This window comes from Amblyomma maculatum, chromosome 1 (genome assembly GCF_055883805.1).
Source record: "Amblyomma maculatum isolate TAMU_Amacu chromosome 1, ASM5588380v1, whole genome shotgun sequence".
NCBI classification, from domain to species: Eukaryota; Metazoa; Arthropoda; class Arachnida; order Ixodida; family Ixodidae; genus Amblyomma; species Amblyomma maculatum.
The window spans coordinates 153,585,231-153,597,586 of record NC_139344.1 but is presented as its reverse complement, the minus strand read 5'-3'; the positions used below and the strand labels follow the sequence as shown (position 1 = coordinate 153,597,586).

At 42.2% G+C, this 12,356-nt stretch overlaps 1 long non-coding RNA gene across 8 annotated transcripts in view; it reads right to left on the bottom strand.

The window, feature by feature from the left end:
- Positions 1 to 355: 355 nt before the first annotated feature.
- LOC146204649 (uncharacterized) overlaps positions 356 to 12,356 on the bottom strand; it is a 44,282-nt gene continuing 32,281 nt past the window's right edge. For 7 of the 8 annotated variants that reach the window (XR_014703981.1, XR_014703979.1, XR_014703980.1 and 4 more), the window contains 4 exons: positions 6,605 to 6,790; positions 5,237 to 5,305; positions 992 to 1,158; positions 356 to 599 (listed from right to left, as the gene is read on the bottom strand). This is a non-coding gene — a long non-coding RNA (uncharacterized LOC146204649). The remainder of the gene's footprint in view (positions 600 to 991; positions 1,159 to 5,236; positions 5,306 to 6,604; positions 6,791 to 12,356) is intronic. The other variant, XR_014703986.1, reaches the window with a different exon arrangement.

Below are 12,356 nucleotides of genomic sequence, written 5' to 3'. Positions count from 1 at the left end.
GGCGGGTGGCCTCTGACCCGGCGGGTGTGACGTCACAACTACCCTCAGCAACGTCGTGGCCCTGCGATCCTGCCGCCCCCGCGTCGCGCCGTGCACAATTATGCGAAGTGTCAATGCTGCACATGAGGGAGATCGAGGAGGACACGATGGCATCGCCACATTCCTGGCATGGTGGCGAAATGTGAAATGATGGGGCGTCGCCGGAGCAGACGCTCCGCTAGCTTCCAGTGCACATGCGTCGATCGAGTAAGTAGCATTGTGTCATGGGCAGCCACAATAGTAGGCGGAGCGCCAAAAGATAAGGCTGATGTGTGAAATTTCGCAGATTCCTTTGGAAGCGTCTCGGCAAGACCTGTTTTCAAACCTGTTTTCCCCTTTATTCGTAAACTCAGAAATGTGCTGACAGTTGACTGCTTAGAGAGGCATCAAGAATACAATGGTTTAACGCCATGCAAGGATAGAAGATTATCCTGCTCTTTGCTCCCCGCCACAGGTGCCTTTTCTCAGAATCGTTGCCATCTTTTGCTCCTCAATCTCTCCACGGACGGTCCTCGTTTTTCATCATGTTCACCGAAGGCTGGAAGGCTGGAAATGATCTTCTAGAAACAGGTATATAAATAGAAGGAAAAATTTTTATTACCAAGTGACCGAAAACCAAGTGACTCGACCCATCTAGACTGGTTTCCTTGGAATTAAGGCAATTACATATGCATAATTGAAAGGTTATTTGCAAAAACATAGTACATGCAAGGATGGAATTTTGGCCTCTTTGCTAACATGGCATGTAAGAACACCTTGTCCTAAATATGAAGAGAATTCAGATTTCATAATGCTCAAATGAGGTTTATGTTAATTTGCATAAAAGAGGAAATGACTATATGAAACTGGCCTACATGACCATCATTATGCCCTCATAGTGATGAAATTATATATTTGAGCTTCTCAACATGCCTCCAGAATAAACAGGACATAGGGAACTGCTGTACAATACCAAAAGAGACGCAAGAAGTATGGTTGGCACATCAATGTTGCACGTAGTGGAACGCGGTGGAAAGGGACATGCTTGTCAACATCATCAGCATGTCTGCGGTAGTCCCAAAGCACAGAATTGATTTCTCCAAAAGACAGCTTTCGTTCCTTCGGCTTTTCTCGGATCAGCTGCAAAAAATCAGAATTGATTTCCAAACTTCCTGAGCATGGATAATTTTTCTGCAAAAAGGATACAGTTTTGATGCATGCACGACTTAGAAAGCACATGCAAATTGAAATTCGGCATAAGAAACACATGAACAGCAATGAACTTTTGCAACAGTCAGATATTTAATAAAAACAGAATTCTAACCAGTGACAATCACCAAGTGAACTTGCTGTTGCCACCACCGAGTTGTTCTATAGAGTACTTTATGAACATAAAACAGCCCTAATAAATGGTTTTCATGTCTGATACACTGCCATCACCACTTCGAGACAATATGGCCCATCATCATAATGTTCATTAGAGTTCTCTCACAGCCCCTTTTTGCAGGCACTGAAGTAACACATGATGAAAATGCTTTATCTGTTTACACACTAACACCTTCAAAATAATCCTTTGCATAGCAATAAAATGCTCCCAGCATGTGTAAGTGAAGGCTTCTTGAAGCCCATCAAGCATTTGATAGTGTGGGTCGGCAGCCAGCAGCGCTCGCCCATGCTCGTAAAAGGAGTGCGGATTTTAGGAAAACAAGGCACGCAACCACCCGTCCTTTAGATTTACTGGCATTGGTTTGCATGCTTTTTGCTTTGTATCGCACTCATGGGCCTGATATTTTTGTCATCATCAGCCCGACTATATCCACTGCAGGGCGAAGGCCTCTCCCATAATTAACCCGGTCCTGTGCTAGTTGTTACCAGTTTGCTACCTAAGCGACCATCTGTTATCCTCTCTTCGCACTACATGTCCTACCCATGCCCATTTCTTCTTATTGATTTCGACTTGTGTACCCCTTGCCTAATGACAGCTTCGCGTTTCTTATCGCCTTTTCAACAGTGTGCACATGTCTTATACGAGTGTCAGACAGGCATATTTAGTGTCAAGCCCATGCAGATGCTAGATTCGTGCTCTGACCTCCAGTACTTTTGAATGAATTGCGACACAGCCTGGTTCATCTTGACTCTAGGATTAAGCTGGTCAAATAGAGCACTGACAGCTTCCTGCCCAGTAGGTTGCCGTTGACTTAGTGCACATCAACTCTGGCTAAGCAACCAGGCATAACTGTACCGGCACTCTGCAGGAAATCTCGAGGAATATAAGGGATTTCTGATGCTTCAAATATTGGTAAATTAGTAGTATAATGATTTTTTTTTACAAAGCTATGAATCAGTCGCTGTGAAGACATTGTAAAAAAACTGTGCATGGCACTGTCATGTTATGGCAAGGAATTTAGAGTCTGAAGATTTCTTTGTCACGAGAATTATCGAGCAGTGACTCAATCTTACGCGAAGCAAAATATTGGGGTTGCTTGCAAAACAGGTGCCGAATATAAAACTCTCCCGAAAGAAATGAAGTTCAACCTATCATGCGACTGTAAAGATGTATTTATTCCCAAACTAATAGTTAAGCCTGTATGAAGCCATTTTACTCCCCTTGTCAGAAGCATAGACTTTGCCTGATATTTTTGTCATCATCAGCCCGACTATATCCACTGCAGGGCGAAGGCCTCTCCCGTAATTAACCCGGTCCTGTGCTAGTTGTTTAGAAATATATGTTTTTGAAAGTTCGAGCGTTTCATAAAGCAAAATTTGATCACTGTCCTGTCATGGATGTGCAGAAGCCTTCATCAGCAAAAAAAAAAAAAAAAAGCATATGGGGTGTAATGCGCCGAAGTGACATCGGTTATGATGGATGATGTATTGGCGGGCTTCGGTGTCATTGACCACTTAGGGTTGTTTAATGTGCAGTCAAATCCCATATCAGAGGAGCGCCTTGCGAAACGGCCAAGATTGAACCCCGCCCCCTCCCCGTTCTCGAATTAAGCAGCTGAGCGACCTACCATTGAAGCACTGCGATGAAAAGGCAGAGTGGCCTGTTCAAACTGCATTCTGCTATACAGCAGTCTGCGGTTGCATGCTTCAGTAGCTGTGGTATTTTTTTGGTTTCACGGTGCCTAACGACAGCATCACCTCGTCCTGCACGTAAAAGGATCTCAAGCGCCGAAGATCAACTGATGATGCCCTTATCCAGTATGACATAATCGATATAGACAAGTATTTTTCTTTAATGGGGCGTGGGATGATAACCTGTTCACATTTTTTTTGTAAGAGGCAGACATGTAAGCAAAAGTGCACCGGAACCAGGAAACAATAAAAAAACACTTGTACATGCTGCACACACACACATAAATCACACACTGCGTAGGGTTCACCGCTACGCCGCAAGGTGGTGACTCTGCTCATCTCCAGGCCAATAGCAACAGTTGCACAGCTCCCGATGCACATAGGATGATGCCTTTTTACAAACTAAATGACAAAGGTAATCCAGCTTCTAGTGCTTCTAGAACTCTGCGTGCAGCCCTATGCTGCCCTCTGTTGGTGTGTTACAAAACTTCACCTCAAAATCAGGGGTTCTCGCAATGCTCACAACACACTATCACTCAGGTTATAAGAAAAACAGGAAAGCACCATGAATTGAGCAGCAGCAGAAATAAGAATCAAGAACACAAGTAATCTGCATTCAAATGTTTGCAATGCTTTCCTCAGATTCACGTCACTTGACAACATAGCCTACACCAGCAGCAGTGTACTTCGCCCATGAGCACAGTATCTCTGCGTGTCATCATAGAAGAATGAGGGAACCTTTTGAAGACAACACTCGCAGAGCCAGAAGTGCAATGGCCTTGGTTGTCCAGTAAGTGAGGCAAAACAGAAACTGACCTTCCTCTTTAATGGCACGCAGAAAATAGGACACCAATGGTGGAGTTATGTCGTTGGTGGGGATGAATTATCTAAAAGCAATGTGCTCATAATAAAGGAAACATTTCAAGCTTTCATCTTAACGTAACACTTTTCAATTCCACCATTTACTAAAAAATGTTATAGACCAGGAGACGAAACTTGCTGAACACCTCTCCACACCTGATATTAAAGACAGGGCCTTCATAATACGAGTGCTTCTCCATGGCTGTATGGTGCATGTGCAAATGTGCATGTGTGTTCAGCCTTCAAATATAGACTGAACGCAAATTGGCAAACAATACTGCCGACGCAAAAACTTACAAGACGCTTAACTATCCTTAACAGTTGAAGTGAAAGCACTGCCGCATGGAAAGTATGCACTGCTGCTAAGTAATGGTCTTATTTGTTCACTAATTAGCAGTGTTAATTATTTATCAATCGTAAGATTAGTACTACTTAGAGGAACTGCTTAGTAATGCTAATGTATGGCAGCTGTCCACTCTACAGTAGGTATAAGATGGTCATATAAGACCTCTAAACTATTGCACTAAACGAACACTTTTCACTCCTCAGTGTATAGGTAGCGTGCTCCGGCTTGTGCACAAAAGGATAGCAGTTCGATTCTGCTTGACACTTTCTTTTTCCTCAGGGTGAAAGTGCTTTTCTAAAGGCACTTCATAATGTTTGGCAGCAGTTGCAACCCCATGGATGATAAAACCTCGCAGAACTTCTTGCCTGAGCACCTGCAAACTCAGCCATGTCACTTAATAGTTCTGGCAGATGCAGGATGCTACTGTGTTTTTCTTGGAATGTGGAATCACATTAAGAACATCGAATGGTTAGAAGCAGTGCATGATTGTTGCCTGGTGTTTAGAACTGCCCAGTCCTGCATCATTTTGCCATTTTTTTGCTTTCTCTACTTCCCTCAACCCTGTCAGTGCCTTCCCTATCTCAAAAACCCATACTGCCTTCTCGCTACATTCACAGTAACTTTCTCTTTGCACTTGTATACCACACGCCTTACTCAAAGTTCATTGAAAAGCTGGGTTTTCCTGGCAGCTTTTGAGACTGGCGTGGGTCACTTTAGCTACACTAAGAGCTCATGAAAAAACAAATCACATTCACGGTTCTGAATACAGACAGGGTTAATTTTGAACAATTTATGTCTCCCGCAAAATCTCATGAATTTCTCGTTTTCAGTCTGCGAAAAATAAAATTTTCCACTACACAAAGCTCGAGGCTTTATCACAAGGTCACTTTATCAATAAAAGCTAAAAGGATAAAAGGAAAAAATACAGTTTACCTCACAAGCATGAATTGTTGCCCCCACGGATCTCTATTTCTTCTGTGCTTCCATTTCGCAAAATATTTCCTGCAGGAAATTACGTCATACACTATTATGCTTCCTTATCTAATAGCAATGTCTAGCCTACCACTTTTTGAAGGGGAACAATAAGTCTGGCCATACGGCAACATGGGTGCTCCAAGGTTGCAAATATGTTATTGAGAACGAAACTTGGGCAAGTGAGAAAATATGTGAAAACGGATGATATACTATGACACCCCTCAAGAATTCGGCTTACTGCACTCAATGAAAACAGTTCATTGCTGGCAATTACTAGTTCTCAACTTTTTTTCGCATGTTGACTAGCTGACCTGTGTGAAGCTGTCATGCACAACAACTTCAAAATCATAACCCAAGCACAGGCTCTTAAGGTCGTTCATGAACCTCGAATGGTCTTCTGCTCTTGTCATTCCCTTTCATTTACCATTCGCTCTTAAATGATAAACGCCTGTGCAATTGGCAGGCAAAGCAGTTTAGTCTTTGCGCACTTTTCTGATTGTTGCGTACAACATTATTTCATGTTTCAATGGTATCAAGGAAGATACAAATTAATCAGAGTGTGTGTGTTACAGCACAACATGTCTTTATGTATAAACCCATTACTGAGCTTTAGCATTTGTGTAGGCACTGCACTTTTTCCTCTCACTATTATTGAACACGAAATTAAGATTGTTGTTAAAATAGACTTGCAATAGTGAAATCAAATTGCAAAGGTAAATTAAATTTTTTCTTAGTGAACTCTACTCAATTAGCATTTCTGAATTTCGACCTTTAATCTCTGTACATTTCATGCATGAAAATTTCAGTTTTTCACCATTTTCACAGCCATCAAAACAAGCAGACCTTCCCTGATTGAGGCACTTTTTATGGAAGAAGTCTTCACACTTTTATAAATCATACTAGAACTGTGGAGCAACTGAGGGACAAACATACAAGAGGACTCACTCTGGTGCTCAAATATAGGACTTGGAACTTTCAGAAGTAGTGTGTATCTAGAGATCTCAAGATGAAATTTTATGTATGCTTTTAACCCATTCACTGCACTGTGGGTCATTGATGGGTCATGTCACATGTCAAATAAAACCGTGGGAGGGCTCAGCAAGTTTTAGAGCATCTGCCAAAAGCACCCATGCAAAGTCACTACTGCCACTTGTTTCATCGTAGGAACTTCAGTTCATGTACCAATAGTGAGGGTGACTGCCCTTTCGTCACAGGAAATGGGTTCAAGGCTCAAGCAAAATGGTAAAATACAATGTGCAAGCTATGCTTCAAGCACATTCTCAATAGTACTTTATTGAAAGGGGCCTAAGTAATCATTAAATTCACCTTTAGCGAGCAAGGTCATCAGACGTGGAGAGTAACATAAAGCTCCAAAGTAGGCAAGCACTTGAGGCACACGGTAGTCTGCAAATGCTGTAATCGTGTCTGTGTCCTTGAATTCACCCAAGCCTTGGCCATTAAAGCAGTTCCAGAGATCAGCAACAAGAATCTGAGCCCGTTTGTAGAATGACACTGTAAAATTTGAAAAAGAAAAAAATATATATATGCACGCTTCATCAGCAAATACATAAAGTTAAAAAGAAGTTACAAGGCCACTTGAGAAACACAAGAGAAATAAATGAAATAAACATAGCACTGCATCAACTGTAGCAAAAAATATATATATAAATAAAATGGCATGTCTATTAAACATAAAACACCCTCCAAGGACAGCAAATGCTCAAGATGTCAACAAACCATTTCTTGAACATTCAGTAATGTTTAAATGGTTTTACAATACAAGTATAACAGTGCATAATGGTCATGTTGTCCCCTTTTAACACATCTTTCGTGCAGTTATCTTCATTATGCAGTTTTAGATTTAATGACTGACTGAAGTTCTGCAACTTCACTACAGCAAACAAACAAGAGAGGTTTGCACTTTTATGGTGCAGTCTGAAGCCTCTTTATGCAAAACTCAAGGTCACATATTCAGCTTGTATTCTCACTATAATGATCCAAAGCTGCAAAAAGGCTGAGAGATGTCATAGCATAGGGTTCTGGAGAAATTTTGACAGCCTGGAGCTTCTTCAGCTAAATCTATAAATGAGCCACTATGAAGACAGCACGCACCACAGAGATAGCCTAGACTGCTCTATTGAAAGCAAGATAATTTATGGTGAACATTCAAAAACAATGTGAATCAGTGAGGCCACAATGACAACAGCAGAGAAAAATGACTTGCTGTAAGTGATGTAGTACATGATGTACCAAAATATGAATCTCTCTTATTAATCTCTCTTGTGTACAGCAACCATGTTGCAGTTGGGAATGGAAGAGAAAATATCTTAAATGAAATATTAACCAGAATTTATGGTCTTAGTGCCCGCAACCACAACAAACCCTTTTTGCATATAGAGCAATCGCAATTGCATGTAGAGCATCTAGAGCAATCGTAACTTCAGACCAGCCATTTCCTTGAGTCTTTCGCTCTGTACAGACAGCTTGGTGCACTGCGCTGCACTAACAGTAAGAGTGGCCAAAAAATGTCATTCTTGTAGCTGTTCATAAGTTATATTTAGACTGTGCTAACATACATGAAACTTCAAACAACACTGACATTCTACACTGCTTGTTTTGCCTAAACAACACTAAAGGCAACTACTATTGGCAAGACGAGGTACCATGTTAGGCACTGTCTGAGCGTGTAGTCACACACATACTAAGCACATTTTAAATACAAAAACTACACCTGCTCTGGCAAAGGCCAGGCTCTGTATCACATGTCTTAGTTTAGTTTGTGTTCATCTTTTACATGAAGTAGCTTCACAGTACAGTCATTCGTGTAGACATTAAAGAAGGCAGAGCTTCAGTAATTCCAAAAGCATGGCTTGAATTCTCCACTACAGTATCCCATTTACCTCTTGGCATTTCAGTTAAGCATTTAAACTATCCCTGGCACCCTTTTAAAATATGTGCCAGGGAAGTCTGATATTCTAACGTACAATAAACAGCAACAACACTGCTAGTGGTGACACGAGCGCCCTCTCGAGGGGTCCAGGAGCAGCGCTAGCAGACGATGCGTGGCACTCTTTCTAGCGCATACCGCGTACTCATGAAGCCGCGCTCTGTGCACACATAAACCGGTGAACTCAACAGATTTGTGTCCTCTGCTGCTCAGGAAACTTCAAGACAGGAATAATAACTTAAACATGCGTGCGCAGCATAACTGTCAAAAAAAAAAAAAAAAAGCGTGCGTTAAATGAGCAAGCTCATTCTTCTGAACCATTCTCGACACAGTACAGCAGCTAGGAAACTGTTCATTAATTATGCTTTGAAATTAATAGCAAACTTGAAGTAGAAACGATATTTCAGTAAACTTATTGGGCTCGTTTCCTTACTAAAAAATAAGTAGACTGCGAGTGTTCTGCAACTTTTGGAAACATCGTTGCACACAGAGCTCTGATGAAATGAGGGAGTCATTGCGTTTGTAACTGTTTGGGTATACTCCGTTGTACAAACTTTTTTTTGGCTCGAGTTTATTTCGTTTACAGTATTCCAATAGCTTTATTTTGGAGAAAAAGTCAGTTTTTTTGCAGCTGTGCATTACCAACGCATGTATATCATGGTAGAACAAATGGTAGCGTAACTCCCATAGAAGCCTGCGTGTCGACTCAGAGCGAGGCTTTAGTTTCCCGGCGCCCCCTGCGAACTGTGAGGCAAAACAAACACGCGACGTTGCTCGTGACGTCACAGAAACGTGCTTTTGGCGGGGAATTTGTCTTTTTACCTATGAACGAAAAACAAGGCCAACAACGACGGAGGCAGAACGATGCTCGGATAAGGCAGAAAAATGGACACCATAACTGTTCAGCCAACTTTACTTGACATGGATTTCTACTGTCAAGTTTTACGTTAACTGAAATGTTACGGCATCTTTAACCACCTTATCATAGCATCGTTCTGCCTCCGTCGTCGTTAGCCTAGTCTTTCGTCGCGCGTCATGTAAACGCATTCTAGGGCTTATTTCTTCGGGCACGTTTGTGAACAAGGGCCTTCAAGTGAATTCGGCAAGCACATGGATAGAATCACATGGCTTGAGGCATTTCACTAAGGGCATAATGAGTGAAGCTGTGCTGCATAGAAAGCCAGGCTTTGTTAATTCACGATTACTTACATAAACGTTTCACGACAATGAAATCTAAGTGTAGGAAAGCGACCACCGCTCATATTTGTCACGGTCTTCATGAAATCCTCGTGATAACAAGTTGACCTGAGAGTAGGTCTCCAAACGAGACGCGGTGAGATTATAAAAGGGTAAAAGATCTTGCTCACAAACAAAGTACATATCAGTGTCAAAGAACAAAAAACAAACGAACGGAATAACTAACGCTAGCGCTAGAACACCAACCTGTAAGAGCTTAGGTAAGCAATTGAAATTGGGATTGCTAGTATTTAGAAGTTAATGCATCTGAGAAGTGAAAATATCTATGATATAGCTTCGCTCCAATAAATCTCGCCCCATTCACGATTCCATTATTTTACTCGCGCTTCATTTACCACTGAGAGGAGTCAATGTGAGGCTACAAATTTACAACTGAAGCATTTAACAACGACCTTTAGTCTGCATCTCAAGTGAGCATGCGGGGTATCTTGATGCTTATTTTTATTTTTTGTAACCACAACCTCGAGCAGACTAATTCGCCAAAGCTGGCAGCGCTGGTTATGTATACGTTTGCCGCTGGCTCAAGCCTGCACTGCAGTGAAGTGCAGGCACAGAGCAACGCTGGAGAAGAGCATGGGCGTTCAATTTGCGAAACTTTTCTGCCCGAGTCAAAAAGAATTCCATTTAAGCTTCCAGGAAAAAAAAAAAAAAATGCTAGAGTGGCCCTGCGCAATATAATACCATTTACCATATACCAGCTAGTACCACATCACTACTCTCTACAGTGACTTTCTGTTAGCTAGTGCCAAGTTACTGTATATCTGGCAGAACCACATGAATGGTTTGTGGGGTTTAATGTCCCAAAGCGACTCAGGCTATGAGAGACGCTGTAGTGGAGGACTCCGGAAATTTCGACCACCTGGGGTTCTTTAACGTGCACTGACATTCCACAACACACGGTCGCCTTGCTTTTCTCCTCCATCGAAAAGCGGTCGCCGAAGCCAGGATTCGATCCCGCATCCTTAGGAAGTGCCCTAACCACTGCGCCACCCCGGAGGGGTAACACATGAATGTGTCATGATAAACACAAAATAACATAAAAGGAACAGTTAAGGTCGCAATGGGCGACTGCAGGTGACAAATGCATCGGTCCCTGGTACTCGTGCTTTTTAACATCACACTATGCAGCACTGAACTGAATGCTCATACGAGCAAAAAGTAAAAACTCTAGGGGCACTTCGGACCACCAAAGAGCAATGAGGTGAAAGCCTTTATTGCAGGTGGTCTGATGCCCTCCACTATGGCACCTCCTTCCTCGTTTTCCTTACGGCTCGATTCAGGTATTCGCGGAGAAGTGTGAGATACTACGCCTTTTCTTTCCTGTAAACCAATTTGAAATGCTGCTGATGCTTGCTGTACTGCGTCTGCTTTTGTATGCTGTGTCACGTGGCGTTTGAGCAAACGCCAAATGAAAGGCGCTGCACTGACGACTGGATCGGGTTAACCTTCACATGTGCTCGAGTCGCCTGGTAACGTCATGACTGAATGTGATGTCATCATGGTGTAGGTTTCGGCCATGACATCATAGTAATCTGTCATTATCATCACTGTCACTAACTATCATTATCAATCAGTATCTATCACTAAGTTCTTCACTGACAGATTTAAAGGTAAACAGCACAACCATGCAACTGCTCGCAAGATTCCAATGACAGCTCTCGCATGTTGGAATGGGGACGGAGGAAAGCAGTAGCAATGTGAGTGGCAAGTATGTATTTCCTGGGGCGGCTGTGCTGGGCAGACAGAGCGGGAACATACGTGAAGACACAGGTGCCTTCACGGCCAGTCAAGCTCTAGCAGTGGTGGCATGAGTGCACAATTTCCCAGGCGAGGTGTCTCTGGCCACCCTCCTCACACCTCTCATAACCATGTTGCACGAACTGCAGCAGAGATGGTGGAGGCTGCTGCCACAGTTGCCCTATCAGTGCAATTGCAAAATGTTTTTTCCCCAAATTTATGACTACGAGAAATGGGGGTTTGCTGTAAACATTCCCACAGTGATTTCACTTATATGTACTCCTTATTTTGGTTTCCACTCTTCTTCACGCAGAAATTTCACAGAACCAAGAAATAAAACTGCAGACCTGTCTTAGGTTATAACTGGGTTTAAATGTATTCAATGAGGTAATCACCAATAGATTAAGAGGAAACCTAGACTTTAGTGAACAAAAAGGCCAGGCTGGATTTCAGGCACACCACTTGACCACAGCCGATGTTCACGGCATCAATCAGATGAAAGAGGAACCACAGAATATACCGTATTTACAGGTAAACAATTCCGTAATGAATATATGATGCGAGGGAAGAGTTTGTGTCAAGAATAAAAAGAAAAAAAATTCTGTCACGATTCCAACACAAGCTCACGATTATAACATGAAATCGTAACATTAAGGGCAACCATAGCTGGGGATGTGACAATAAAGGAGACTGCATTTAAAAATCCAAAAGAAAAGTATCCGAGTGGTTTATTCACTGTCACTACTCAGTTACTTATCGCTGTTCATGAACATGCCCCCACTCGTTTCCCCCCTCTTGATTAGACACGATTTGCTAAGCACTACATGCTTTCTTCTCTTGCTTAGAATCCCCCATCGCTCCCTGCATGTTTTGCCCATTGGCCATGATCTAATGATATTAAACAGGAGAGTTCTAACCCTCAATAACTACACCTTTTTATTATTTTCTTTTTCACTTCCACCTTCTGGTCTTTCTCCATGGTTACCTTTTTTTTAACCTTGCCTCATTTTACAGCCTTGAAGTTGCCAGAAATTTGCCTTCTCCTCGCAACTGGCTTGCCTGGTGGTAAAGCTATCTTGATGACCAGCAAAAAAAGTAAAGTGTTAAATTCAGATATTGCTTCTGAACATAGCATGA